The sequence below is a fragment of the Coffea arabica genome, chromosome 11c (assembly GCF_036785885.1).
Source record: "Coffea arabica cultivar ET-39 chromosome 11c, Coffea Arabica ET-39 HiFi, whole genome shotgun sequence".
NCBI classification, from domain to species: Eukaryota; Viridiplantae; Streptophyta; class Magnoliopsida; order Gentianales; family Rubiaceae; genus Coffea; species Coffea arabica.
In genome coordinates this window covers 5,705,488-5,720,702 of record NC_092330.1, presented here as the reverse complement: position 1 = coordinate 5,720,702, position 15,215 = coordinate 5,705,488, and the positions used below count along the sequence as shown (strand labels likewise).

Here is a 15,215-nt window from a genome sequence, read left to right as displayed (position 1 = left end):
CTGCTATCCCTGAAGTTACTGTGGAGTTATAAAGTTTTACTTGGAAGATTTGCTGATGCAATAGATTAGACTTTTCTTCGGAGGAATTCAGGTTTGAAATGCGTGCTTGAGTCCTGGCGAGAGCTGGGCAGACGATCCGCCAACCCTTTGGTTCGCCTCAGGGGAAGGTGGGGTCGCCACAACATGAAGTTCCAGTGAATATAGTTTTAGACAGGGATCCCCGATTCGTATCTCGGTTTTGATAGAAGTTACAAGAATTCTTAGGGACCAAACTAAATCTTAGTACAACATATCACCCCCAAACCGATGGACAATCGGAGAGAACCATTCAAACCCTCGAGAATATGCTAAGGACGTGTATTTTGAACTTTGGAGGTAGTTGAGGCCAGCACATGACGTTGGTGGAGTTTGCCTACAATAACAGCTACCATTCATCTATTCAAATGGCACCATACGAAGCTATTTACGGAAGAAAGTGCCGATCACTAATTTATTAGGATGAAATAGGAGAAAAGAAAATTTCAGATCCAACAACCGTACCTTGGATGGAGTATGCACATGAAAAGGCCAAATTGATATGTCAATGACTTCAAACAGCTCAAAGTCGACAAAAGAGTTACTCGGATAATCGAAGCAAGGATTTGGAGTTCGAAATTGGAGATCCTGTATTTCATAAGATCACTCTATTGCAAAGTATCACGGCGGGTAAAGGAAAGAAGTTTCAACCAAAATTTGTGGGACCCTTCAAAATTGTCCAACGAGTTGGAAAGGTGGCGTACCGACTCGAACTACCATCGAGTTTATCTAGGATTCATGACGTTTTCTATGTCTCGATACTAAAGAAGTACCATCCTGATCCAACACACATCTTACAACTAGAAAAAACTAATGTTAGGGTTCTAAGGTTTGTGTTTTGGGTTTGAATTCTTAGTTCTAAGGCTGTAAGACGTTTTTTGCATGGTCGCTTCTTTAAATGTTGACAGAGGGTCAACGGCCTTGGATCAAGTAATACAAAATGGAAAATTGGCTCTTGAGAGCCATCCGTATCCTTTTACTTGAATTACTATGTTTAAACTGTGGTGTTTATTTACATATTTATTTGATACTTATATTTGATCGATTAAAGTTGTAATTGTATGATTCTTGACTGGGTGACCTTTTGGTACCTCATTAGGCTAAGGCTCACCCTATTGCCTTTGTTTTCCTTACAGGGGGCGGATTTTGGGAACGTGAATTTTTGGAAAAGAGTTGAGCTAGTTGAGCTTGTTTTTTTTTTTTTTTTGTTTAAGCTCCTCTGTATTAGCAACTTCGTATGTATTTGTATAGGTTTGGATACTCTGACTTGTAATTTAAGTTGAATCATTAGAGACTCCATTGTATATATTAGGGATTGATTAATCGAAGTTAAATTGCACGTTTTAGTATCGAATATGTGAATTTTAGCTTAGTATTCCTGATGAAAGTTGGACAAGCAGTCCGCTAACCTTTAGGGTACGCCCTAAGGGACGGTGGGGCTGTCACATATTATGAGTATTTAGTGTAATTTGAATGATTATATAATAGCTGATTACTGAGTTATGGGATTTGAATTTGAAAAACCATGTTATTTGGCTAGACACGTGGGTCATTGGTTTTGTAGATGTTACTATTGCTTGATGACAAATAATGATTCAAGTGTGGAGGAATTGATAATGGCTAAATATGTGATCTTATGTGTTTCAGATTGTTTTTGAGTCAATTTGTAAGGTTATTTGGTATAAATTATCTATTTTATGTCATTAATTTGCAGCTTAAGTTGATAAATGAATTAGTTGTGATTTTTTCATTTTACTTACAATTCTCTTTGTTTTGTCAGTAAAATATTTGAGCTTGATTGGAAATGAAATGAGCAAGTATTAAAAGTTTGAGAAGCCACAACAATGGCTAAAAAGAAGTGGTGCAAGTCAAGGATGAAGCTTCCAAAAAAGAAAGAGAGAAGCCCTCGAGGGATTCTCTGGGGTTTCTACCAAGGATTATAGGCAGAATATCATTTCACAAAGAATCACAAACTCTGCACAATCCCTAGGAGAATCCCTCGAGGGATTGGTCTGAGGGATTCATGGTAGCTGCTAGTTGCCAACTTGCATAACTTTTCTTCTTTCTTTATCTTTGACAAGACACAAAGGGACAATTTGTACCAACTTTTGGTGAATTTAGGAGCTTCTTTTCTCGACTCTTAGAAAGGAAGAAACACATAATTGAGGAGAGAGATTAGCTCTTGACGAGGAGAATTTTTTCTTCTTGTTCCTCTCTAACTTAGTTTGGTGATAGTTTTAGATCTAGTTTTTCTTTCTCTTGAAGAACTTGAAAAACTCTTGATGTAACAATATATTTTTGATGGCAATGAAGATGATGAACCTTGAAAATCTTGTTTTTTCACTTGAATAAGCATTCCTTTCTCTTTACTCTCTTTGTTGTTTCATTAATACTTAGTTACATTGAACATATGAGTTTAGATGTTAAGTTTAATATGTCTAGCTAAATCTTCCTGTTCTAGGGATAGATGAACTTATTTGTGCCTTGATTATGATTGAATAAAATTGATTATTGCTATGTCTTGTACTTGTTAGTTTACTTATTCTTACTTTAACACTTATGAATACTTCATCACCACTTACAAGCCATGATAGTCGTTGTTAATCTATGAGAATAGTTTACCATGATAGAAATAGAATAAGGTACTTAAGGAGTAGGTATATGAAAGTAGTGGTACATTTAGATAGATGTTTTGGTATTTCTAAATCTACATTAAGTCTTCTTTTTAGATTTCACCACGAGAGTAGGGAAATTATAGTGTTAGCTAAATTCAATTCATTGGTGAGAGCGAGTTCTGATAGATTAAGTAAAATGCATCCTTAGCAAGATAAGAGCATTAGTGGTAATTGACTATTTCATCCATAATTAGGGGAATTTAATAGATTCTTTACAGTAGGTGTGAGAACCCGAAAATTTTCTTATTTTCTAAGCTTTATTTTATTTAATCGCATGTTTTTTCTATATTTGTCTTATTAGGAAAATTTCCTAGATAAATTTTATAAGTAAATATAGTTTTTAAATCATTTTTCTAGTATAAGTTAGTGTATGTTAAATTTGAAACGCGTTATGGACGTGGGACCCGCTAGTGCGGTAAATGTGATATATTTTTGACAACTTGTTAGAGTTTTGTAGTAAGTGATATTATTTTACAAGGTGTTAGGAGACAATTAGAGGTTAGCTAGTTAATTAAGTCTTGGAAGACAAAAGAAATGAGATAAGCTTGAGAGAGCCATGTGTTGCATTTTCATTGGATGGTGGACATTTGACTAGTCTCTCTTCACCTTTACTAAAATAATTTTGACCAAAAACCATCTTCATTTCTAAGCTTCTTGGCCGAGCAACTAGAGAGAAAAGAAGAGAGAAAGCTTCTTCAATTTTCCTACCTTTCTTGCTTGAATCTTGCAAACCTACTGTTTAAATTCCAAATTCCTCCACAAAAGTGAGTTGATAAGCTAGTTTAAGGCCTTTAGTGGAGCCATTTATGAAGAACAAGCTCTAGCCATCTTGTTTCTTGGAGTTGCAAAGGTGAGTTGTCTAGATATCTTCCCTTTCATGATAATAATGATCAATTAAGGGTTTTTAGTGGTGAAGCATGTCATTTTGTGGGTTATTTCATAAGTCATGGTTGAGTTGTCTAATTTTTCTATTAATTGAGGATTTTTCTGTTTTATATAGTATTTTATGGTTTACTCATGGTATGATAGTCTATTATGGTGTAAAATGGAGTTGGTATATGTTGGATATGTTTGGTTGTAGAAAATTTCTGGTTTGGTGAGCAAATTCCAGGTTTAGGGTTCAAATTTGCTGTGTTCTGACCGGATTTATTTGGGCATGCTAGAGACTGAATCAGTCCTTGCCCAAAACATAAAAGTTGTTTGTAATTGAGTTAGCTAGTTACCTGTAAAAGTTCAGGCCAATTGGAGCACTGTAGCCTATGAAATGACTGAAATACCTTGACTGTCCATAAGCCCTGTTTCGCGGCCAGATTTCTATTTTCGTGGGAATTTCTATTTTTGACCCTGAAAGTGCATGATTTGGCTTTGGAGGTCTTCATAAGAAATGTAGGTATATGTCTTGGCTTCGAAACTCCATAAGATACACCTCAATTGGACTTCGGTAGCCTGAGTTATTGTTGTTTAACCATAGTGCGGTTAGCTAACCTGTTTGTGAGATTCTGGTTTCGTATATTGCACTTTTGACATAGCTACACTATGAACTGGACTGAGTAGTCTTCATCAAAGTTATAGCTCTCTGTCTTAGCTTCGAAATGGTATAAATTGCACCTCAATCTGATAAGCGTAACCTTGGTTGTGTTCGTTACACAAAACAACATCAAATCTGTCTTCCTTTCCGGACATTTTCCTAAATTGAATTTGTACTTGTACCACTTTGAGCCTATTGAACGGCTATTGAAATGAAATTATTTTGTGTGTGACTTTGGGATTGATTGAGGAAAAATGAAGCCATGATGGCTGGAAAAGTAAGTAAATTTAGGGGGAATGCTGTCCAATTTTCTAGGCCGTTTGGTTCCTTTAAGTTTGAGTTGGCTTTTGATAGAAATGAAGGGGTTTTGGTTTGTTTGAGCCCTAGGTCTTCATGTTACCTTTTCGTTCCCAAAAATCATGTTTTGCACCCTTGCATTAGTGATTATTTGGCGAGGCATACGACTAGTAGTCGAACCTCACTTGTGCATTCTGTTTACTCGATTTTGGATGTGGAACCTTCAATTGTTTTACATTGGTTCTTTTAGGGTTTCTTGGCGATTAAAGCCACTTTGGCGTGAAAACTTTTGAAGTATCTGTACTTGAACCGGTGAGTGCATCACTCCCCTGAATTATTGCTAAACTGATCTTCTGTACTTGCAAATTGCTATTTGAATGTCTTTCCTGACTGTTTATCTTGTATGAGACGAGGGTGTACTTTATCACACTTGTTCTCTTGCCTGTACTGAACGAACTGGAATCTATTACTTGTACTTGTTATGTACTTGAACTTGTTACTTGCACTTGTTATGATATCGTTTGAAAGTTTATCCAACGACCTTCCTGTTAAACCTGAGCTCAACCTCATGGGGAATTAATTGAATCGAGCCAGCAAGGGCTTGGTCGAGAAAATTGACAATCCATGGGTGCCTGTTCCTGGGGAATCTATGGGTATTGGAGACTCTGCATTTCTGGTATACTCAAGTATTACCATTCCTGTTCCTGTTTAGCGTTCGGGCCCGGTAAGGAGTATGTTTGGTGAAGGGGGTTTTGGCATTAAAGTGGTGTTCTACTGGACTGGTTCCTGTATTTGAACGTTGACGGAGAGTCAACGAGACTGGATCAAGTATAGCAACAGGGATTTGGCTCCTGAGAGCCACCTGTATCCTTTACATTGTGATGTTAATTCATTTCTCGTATTTGATGTGAATATGTGCCTCCAAAGTGCTTTCTCATGAATTCTACTGATTCTACTGTTTATACTGTTGGTACCTCATTGAGCTTTTAGTTCACGCCGTTCCGTTATCCTTGTTTTCCTTACAGGGAACCATCTTTTGGAATTTCAATATTTTGAAGAATGTGTTGAGCTAGTTAGAAATTCTCTTGTTCTTTTGGTATAGCTCCTCGACAATTTGGAAACCCTAAATGTATCTTAATACAATGTTTCCCTTTGGATTTGTAAATTTGCTAATATGTATATTTTAAAGTGTTTCCTCCTGTTTAGGTGACATACGGATCCGGGAATGTACATTCTTTCATTGCAAACAAAATTTACTTGTACTTGGTTGGATTGAGATGTGGTAGCGGCCCCTTCCATTTCGTTTTAATTCTTGTAGTTTTACTCCGATTTTGATGGAGGTAGGACTGAGTCCAAGCGAGAGTTGGGCAGGCGGTCCGTCGAATTTTTTGGTTTGCCTTAGGGTGAGGTGGGACTGTCACAGTAGGACATTTGTATTTAGTTGAGTTTTTTCAAGTTGTTAATTTGTATTGCATTATTTTAGCATTTTAGTGGTTTTACTTTGTCAAAATTCTTGATTAGTTTAGATAATAGAGTGACCTAAAAGGCTTAGTAGTTGGAAGTGATCCTCATGGGATCGATCCTAACTCCCTAGTACTACGAGTCACAACCTGTATGTTTGTAGTGAATGAGAGAATTAGGTTAAAATTTAGAACGTAGGTTTGAACTTTGTCAGAGCTCATGCCATCTACAAAAAAAAAAAAAAAAAGGTTTGAAATTGGAATAGCAATTTGGTAGTGGAGACAACTACTTTGACATAAAAGCATAATTTGACATTTTTATTTTGTTTACTGTAGGTGAAACAAATAATGTTGATCCATATAGTGTTAAATATTGGTGGCAAATAAACCCATTTAATTAAATATATCCATACCTGTCCATGAATAGATGGATATGGGTATCTTAAATTTTTACATATAGATATAAATTCATTACCCAATAATACCCATTTATTATTAGGTAATCTATCAAACACAATTATTGGATATTATTGGGTAATCTATTAAATATAATTAATCCATTTAGAATTGTCTTCCCTCCAACCTCCTCTTTGCATCTACTCGTTTTTTTTTTCAGATTCTTTATTTTATCATGATGTTAACTACTTTTGTTTCATTATTATTATTATTATTATTATTTATTGGTTTTATCTTATAATTTTATTTTCTTGTACTTTGTTAACTTACTCATTTTTCAGCATTACCAATTTATGAAAAGTTTTAGCCTCTTTTTCTACCTTTCCAAAATGAAATTTTAAATTTACACATGAAAGAAATGCTAGGAGTCCAAAGTTTTTGGATTAAGTTTTTAAATTAACTTTCATAGTATTTAGTTCAAATTTTTATATTCTTATTGTTCAATTATTAAAAAGTATGTGATTTTATAACATAAAGCACGAATGGGAAAAAGATTAGTAATTAGGCCTATTGAACATTATAAGTAAATATTTCAAACTAATGATGGGTGCAAAAGGTGATATAAATTAATAACTTAGTTTGTAAAAATGAATTTAAATGAGTTTACAAAAAATTAAAATAAATGGGTTATAAATTGGTAATTGGGCTATCTAACTCAATTTTTTACTTACCCATTAATTAGACGGGTATAAATGAGTTGACTCACTTATACCCATACCTATTTTAATCAATCTAAACCCGTCAAAATCACTCATTTTAACACCTTAGTGTTGAATATGTTAAATGCCCAATGAAGAGCAGCAAACAGTTTACTCAAAAAATGTATATCCCAATTTTAAGCTTTAACCTTATTTCTGCCTCTATAACATGCCAAATATTCCAATTATGAAGTAAAATGTAAATGATTTTAATTAACTGTAGACACCAAATTTTTGATTTTTTAACTTTATTTTGTTTAATTAATTTAATAGGTTTATTTGTTTCAATTCTAGGGCTTTTATTTTACTTTACTTTATTTTATTTTGTTCTAGTTCATTTATTTTATTTTTTTGTCTTCGTACTAAAAAAAAGAAAAAAGAGAAAAGAAAAAAATGAATGATGACAAGTGGGGATCATAGATAGGGACAAGTGTCCCTTTTTGCATTTGACAACACCTCACCTAGATGGTGAGGTGTCTAGACACTTGTAGGATAGGGATTTTTGAAAGGAAAAAGAAGAAAAGAAAGAGGTTGGGAGGACCGAAAAAAAAGGGGCCGCGGATGGAAAAAGAAAGTGGAACTTCGGCTGAGGTTTTAGGGGAGGAAAAGATAGGAAAAGAGGAATGGCGGCTGAGGGATAGAGGGTGTAAGGTGAGGAACCAGAAAAACAGAGGCGGACAGATTGAAGACGGAAAAAAGGAAACGAAAAATGCAAAGGGGGAAAAAGGGAGGAAGAGCTTCGGTTGGATAAAGAGCAAAAAGAAAGAAAAGCAGAGGGAAAAAGAGGAAGGGGCTTCGGCAAGACAGATAGAGAGAGGGGCGAGCTAAGCAACAAAAAAAAAGAAAGAAACAGAGGGGGGTGCGGCGGACGAAAAAAGAGAAAACAGGGGAGCTATGGCGGCTAGGTTTGAGATGGAAAAAGGAAAAAAAAAAAGGAAAGTGGAGAGCTTCAGGGGATAGACCAGAACAGGGGCAAAAATCTGAAAATTGGGGGAAAAAGAATTCGGCTAAACAATAGAGGGGGAGCTTTCGGATGGAAAAAGCAGAGAGTTTCGTTTGGAGAGCTTGACGAAAAAGCAAGGAGAAACAGAGCAAAGGGGAGGAGAAAAACCAGAGGGGCGACGGACTAAGGAAAACGGAGGAAAGGAAAAAAGGTAGAACAAGAGGGAGCCTGAAAATTGAGAAAGGCGGAACAAGAGGGAAAGTTCTGAAATAGAAACAGAAGAAAAAACTAAGAGGAAGAAACAGAGCAAGATTAAATGGCGCTACGGGTAGCTCTGGGGAGAGCTAGACCCTGAGGATTGGGAATCATCTCCGTCGGTTTCCACCCTCAAAACAGCCCTGTCGTCACTACTTTCTACCGCCCCAGCCGCCACCCTTCAACTTCCACTGCTGCCGCTGCCACCGCAGCAACAGGGGAAAAGATTAGCGGCTGGGAAGCAGAGCAAGAAAAGGAGAAAACAAAAGAAAAGGCGGCGGACGTCGGATGTAGCTGGAAAAGGAAAACAGAGTAGGAGGAAAGGAATTGCAGCCTGTCATCAGTTCCAGAATTCCCCATCTCCATCCGTGAATCTTCACCGAACAAAGGCACTATAAGTCTCGTTTCTCTCCAAACGTTTTTTTAGTTCTTGCCTAGCGTTTGAAATGGGACTGCCGCGGCTTCATCTAGTGTAGTTTTCGTGCTAATTGGCCTCAATTTTTGAATATGCATGCTGTATATGATGACCGGAATTGAATTTCTCCGTTTCTGATAATTTTTGGGGCTGGTTGTCACCTTTGATTGAGTACAGATTTGCTGATTTTTTACGCTCATGTATTGCTTGATAAAATGCCTAACCGAAAGTCCCGCTTAAACATGATTTTTGCCTGCGTTGTGCGTCTAAGGAAAGTGAAATTCCAGCAAGTACAATGCTTGCCAGAAGATGTCTGTTAATCTTCCGGGATGAAGTGAGTTTTTTTTTAGGGATTTTGATGCGCGGGTTTTTCTTTTTTCTTACTTTTCCTGGTTTGCATGAATTCGAGCTTCAATATGTGAAAGAAGCAGTCGTCTGGAGCTTCCATCGGTTGGAGAAGATGACCTGATTTCATGATTTGAGTCTTTCAAAATTTCTTTTCCTTTTTTAATTTAGCCGCAGGGTTCCAAAGCTTCTAATTGTGACCCCCAAAACCTTCATAAGTCCTTCAATTAGGTCCCTACTTTTGTTGCATTGGGACCCCTCTAGTTTCCCCTGTTCTGATAGAGCCCAAAGAATTGAAAAAGTTGAATTCATTTCCCCTTTTGGATTGTAATCATCTTCTAATATGCATGAATAGTCTTTTAACTAGATTAATTCTTGATTTTAGGTCATAATTGTGGCTTAATAATTTTAGTTGATTTTATCATGTTGGGTTTAATGAAATAAGCGTTTGGGCTAAGAGATTATTTTGTGTTTGGGTTTAAGAAAGTTGTTTTAGTTTATTTTGTTTGGTTTTTTGGTTTGGCCTAGAGGGTCAGGGCCCATCTATTTGGTTGGCTAATTTTTTGGCCAAAATAATATGCTAGCCCATTTCAGTACCTTGGACTTCCGATCGGGCCAAGTGGTTTTGGCCCAAGAAAGGTTAAAAATGGCCCAATGGCCTTGTCTCCTAAGAGACCAGAAACGAAATTGCAAATCAGTCCCTGCATTTCAAATAACTATGCTGTGGCCTTGGACATTTTTAACTTCCTTCAATTGGGTCCCTAATTGAATTGCAAATAGGTCCCTAAACTTTATTTTTCTTTAATTTTGACCTCAAATCTTTGTTAATTTTTGCAATCAAGTCCTTTCTTCTTTTGACTTCTTAAATGTGAGTTGTCTACATGATTTAATTGATTCAATTTCATGTTTATTTTATCTTTTGGGATTATTCGTTAATTAAAGTGATGCCTTGATCCCTTTTATTATTTTGGAGGGTAAATAAGAGTGTGGTTCCGCTTCATTAGGGTATCGTCTCGAGGGAGGTACACCCTTTCCTTTATTTCTTACTTTATTTGACCCTAAGTGCCCTATGTGACTTTACGTGTTTAATAGCATGCTTTTGGAATGTTTTATTTATTTATTTATTTATTCATTTATTTATTCCATTTATTTATTTATTTCACTTTATTGGCTTTAATTTGTATATTCATTTTTAATTTAATTTTGATCATTTGAAAGGCACTCGAATGCCACCATTGTAATAGCTAGGTTATTATTTTATTTTTTCCTTTCCCCCTCTAGATTGTAGTAGGCATCCCCTTTTTGTAATAGATAGGGCTTGTGTGCTATGTGTTGTGTGTGTGCCTATATGCCTATGTGTTTAACCGCTTTCCCTAGGATTATGTATCTAGACAAGCATGCTTATGTGTTATGTGCTATGTGAAAATATGTGATTGACATGTCTAATTGCTTTCTATAGTCATAGATGAATGTGATGGATGAATGCGTCACCGTGGCTAGTCCAACGCTGGTCATGGTTTTTCCCCTCGAGCTCTCGCAAGTCCAATGCTTGTGAGAGAATTTTAGAAAAGGGCTAGTCCAATGCTAGACCCAATAGGCCGTCCCCTCTCGTTGGTACATACTTGCATGTCTCACTACATTTCATACATTTTTCTTAGTTTTCTAGCATTTGGCATGCTTCTCCAATCCTTTCCCCTTCATCTTAGGTTTTTGCATCCTCATGCTAGTTATAGGGTACATTTGCTTGAGAGTTCCCTTTCGGTAAGGGAAACGAGCGAGTGTGGCTACAAAATAGCCTTAACACGCTAGTTCTTCCTTCTAATCAAAGGAAAAATTAAAATCATGAAGTTAGGAGTCATTCCCGTACCCGACTTGATGCATCCCTCTAGGTTCATGCACCTCTATTTTACCATATCACTTTTCTCATTTTTTTACATTTTCTCACTAGTTATATTTTTCTCACTTCACATGCCATGTGCACACATTTCTCTTCTTTCCCTATCACCTATTTATTTTCTACCTCACAAATTGCACCCAATTGTATTTATATATTTACTACCATATTTTTATCCACTTGCACACATACACTTTCATTTTTCTCAATTGGCACACTTGCACTTTTCTTACATTTGCACACTTACACTCATACTTGAGTATTCATTTGCATTATTCATGACCTCTATGAGGGCTTTCCTTACTGGCCATCACAATTCATGTGGTTGGGACCAAAAAGCCTCATAAGAAACATTTTTAGATTTAGGATTACATTTTTTTTTTCATATCCATTAGTCACATCCAACATGCAACACATATTTTGGGTAGAAGAATTAGGAAAAGTAGGGCTAAGTCACGCAACTAGCTTTGGTTAGGGTAAGGGAGTGCCTTAGACTTTGCCTTTGCCTTCTCCTTTATCAAATGTGACCTCCGATCCCTTTCTTTGGTTACGTAGACCTAAAAGTTATTTTAAAAAGGATTTGTTTACTTTTCTTTCAAAAAATCATTGTTTGGGTGACTTGGTACACCCTAACTCTATACCAAGTGGCGACTCCATTTTCATTTCAAAAACCCTTTTTAAACTACTTTGTTTGGCCAAACCGTCGCATTTCACAATCCCACGACCTTTTATTTTCACTTTCACACGTTCACATACATATCTCACACACTACTTTCACACCTTCAAAAAGTGGGGCGCGACATTAACAAAATTGAGCGTGCAAAGAAGGACTTTAATTGAGAATATTGAGTGTGAGGACTTATGTTTTTATTCTTAATTTAGTTATTTTTATAATCATTTGCCTTAGTGTTACTTAATTATACTATTATTGTGTGAATTTTCCTTAAATTTTGCTTTATTGCGTTTGCGTCGAAAGTTTCTCAAAAGTCGTGCCGGTACGACTAATTTGAGATTTGAGGATATTACTAGATTAGTAAGTATGAGTAATTACAATGTTAAAGGAATTACCTTGGAGGATTAGTGTATAAGTGTAACAAACAAGAGAGAAAGTGGTAGTACAATGCACTATTTCGCTACTATTGAGAGTTGACTTTTGCACCAACTTAAAGTTACCTTTTCTTCATTCTTCCTCCACAAGATTCACAACACAAACACTCCCTCACTCTCTCTCTCTCATTTGGCCGAACCAAGGAAAGAAAAAGGGAAGAGAAAAAAATTCCATCCTTACTCCAATCTTGCTTGTTCTACATCCTCCAACCCACAAATCATTTGAAATTTCACTCTAGCTAGTAGAATGAAGAAACCTTGTGGAGTTTCTTGGTGAAGTAGTGGTGGAAAGACTTGCTTTCATCTAGGGTTTAAGAGCTCTAAGAGGTAACAACTTCATCTCTCTTTATCCTTTCAATTTTTACAAAGTTTAGTGGTTGGATTTCATGGGTTTGAAACCCTAATAAAGATTCTAGGCTAGTGGACTTGAGGAAACTTTTATCTTACTTTATATTCTAAGCTAGTGGCCTTGAGGTGACCTATGAGGTAGCTGACTTGAGATTATTGCTTGATTATTATTGTTTATGTGAATTATGGCTTGAGATTGGCTTGGTAGTGGAGTGAAAGTTGGAAGGAAACCAAGAGAGGTGCTGGCCGAAATTTCTGTTCTTGTTGTCTTGCTTTGAATTTGAATTTTGTTGCTTATTTGGCTGCTAAATTGATTGATATATGTTGTGTTAGGTGTGTGTAAATTTCCTTTCAAAAATCATTTGAATTGGTGGCACAAAACTAGGGTTTTTGAAAAGGAAGAAATCTGGAAATTTGTTATCAGGCCAGCCGGCCACTAGTTCTTTGTCTGAACATAACTCTTTGTAAAAAAGTCAAATTTGAGTGCCGTTTGTGGCATTTGAAACTAGACATCAAGAGCTTTCCAATGGTATAAAATTCCAATGCTAATTCTTTTTTAGTAAACCGTAGCGAATCAGCAAAATGGACTGACCTGTTTTATCTATTTGTCCGAAAGAAACTGGGAAGCTGCATCTTGTGGCTCAAATTTGTCCCTTTTGTGAAAGGAGTTTGGAAATGATTTCTTCTGGTGAACTATAGCATTTTGAATCTAGTTTCTAACGCCATAAACCATTCTCAATTTAGACTTGTGTAGAGTTAGATATGGTCTGATTTCAAAACTGTATTAAAGCTGGAAACTAGAAAATTGTTGAACATGCTGTGAAATCCAACCATCTTCAAGCTATTGTATCTTGGTGCTCAAAACTCCAAATTTAGTTCTACTTATTATGTTTGAAACTTGACTTGAAGCTCTTGTTGTGTTATAAATTTCAGCAGCTAATTCACTTCCTGTGAATTTTACCGAATTTCCAAACATTGCTGAAAAACCAAGACTGGTCCTGTCCTGTCTTCATGAAACTCTAATTTTGAGCTGAAATTCAAATGGTTTCTGGTTGGAATCTTGGAAAAGTGTCTTCGGGGAAGTTTTAGTACTTTGAATCTAGTTTCCAACAAATAAAGTTTTCCATTTTTGGACCTTCTAAACTCAAGATACGATTTCTCAAGTATTGTCAAGTAAAGCTAGAAAATTTCTGATTTCCTAAGAAGTGAACTTTAATGAACTTCTTTTTGAGATTGATGGTTCATTTTAAACTCAATTTTATGAATGATAAGAGTTCGCTTGGGGCTTTAAATTCTCATTTTTGAATCTCGATTTTCAAGGGATTAAAGATCTTTTATGACATTGTCTTAAGTTTTAAGCGAGTGCACTTTCTTCCTTGAATGTTAAGTGGTCGTGAGTATATGTGAGTGATAGTTGGTCACTGTTTCTTCAAGTACTCAAGAGGGTTTCGAAAGGAATCCCGGTGTGGACAATTGAAGGGCTTTGTTTACTCACTTACTTTTGAATTGGTGAGTGTCAAGTGCATGAATTATTGCTAAATACTTGAATTGTTTCTTGTTTATTAAGTGATCGTGATTTGTTGAGACGAATGTGTGCTTTATCGCACTCGTTCTCTTGTATTTAACTAGACAATTGAATTGTGTGAAGTGAATTGATAATTGAATTGAGTGAACTTGGCAAATTGTAATTGTACATCTGGGGACGCCCAAAACTCATTGGCTAACCTTGCAACTCGAGTCGGCATGGGATTGGTCAAGAAGCCTGGTAAACCTTGAGAAAATTATAAGATTGATCTTTTGAGATCTTGCTTGGCATACTCGAATAGTATTGCCCTCCCAGTGAGTGTTTGGTTACAGATCCGAGAGGGTGAAATGAAGGATGGAGGAAGTAAGTAAGGTTTCTACGGACTTGCTACCTACCCGGTTGACAGAGTGTCATCACATGGAGGTATTGGGTCGAGCCTTAGCAAAGCAAGGGGGAAATTAGCTCTTGAGAGCTCCCGTATCCTTATTGAGTGTGTTTTATTGTTAATTGTAAATTACCTGAACTTTCTAGCTATACTTCTTGTACAAGTGTTATTGTTACTTGAACTATATGTTTGCATGCTTTTCTTGGCCTTACTGAGCATTAGCTCACCCCCCATAATTTGTTTTCCTTAACAGAAGCTCGGATTGGAAGATTTTTGGGGAAGCTGACTTGGTTATCCTTTTGATTAGAATTTTGGATGTAATTGATTAGTCGACTTTTGGTGGTTGTATTTTTGGGAAAAGTTGATGTACCTTTTGGTAACTTGTGATGTAAGATTTGAATATTTATTTAAGGAAGTGAACTTTCTTTGTATCTACTTTTATTATTTGTCATTTACCCTTAAGTTTAAATTTGATCCGTATTGAACCTTGGCGAGAGTTAGACAGGAGGCTCGCCGATACCCTAGGGCTCGCCCTAAGGAGAAGTGGGGTCGTCACATTGAGCATGAAAAATTTATGTATATTATCTCATCTTGACTGTCGGATTAAGAGACAGATATCTTGCTGAACATTATCTCTTATGCTAACTTTCAACCACAAAAATCGAAGCTAGTTTTTGTAAGATTGTGAATTGAATATGTGGACTGCAGAGGGAAATAGCTACTAATTGAGTATAGGTAACAAACAAACCCATTTAATTAAATTTATTCATATCCACTCATGAATAAATAGATATAGGTATCTTAAACTT

The 15,215-nt window shown here is 36.2% G+C and overlaps 1 long non-coding RNA gene across 1 annotated transcript; it reads left to right on the top strand.

The window, feature by feature from the left end:
* Positions 1-7,650: 7,650 nt before the first annotated feature.
* On the top strand, positions 7,651-14,837 carry LOC140016881 (uncharacterized). The gene is made up of 2 exons (XR_011823126.1): positions 7,651-10,169; positions 14,660-14,837. It is a non-coding gene; the product is annotated as an uncharacterized lncRNA (long non-coding RNA).
* Positions 14,838-15,215: the final 378 nt, after the last annotated feature.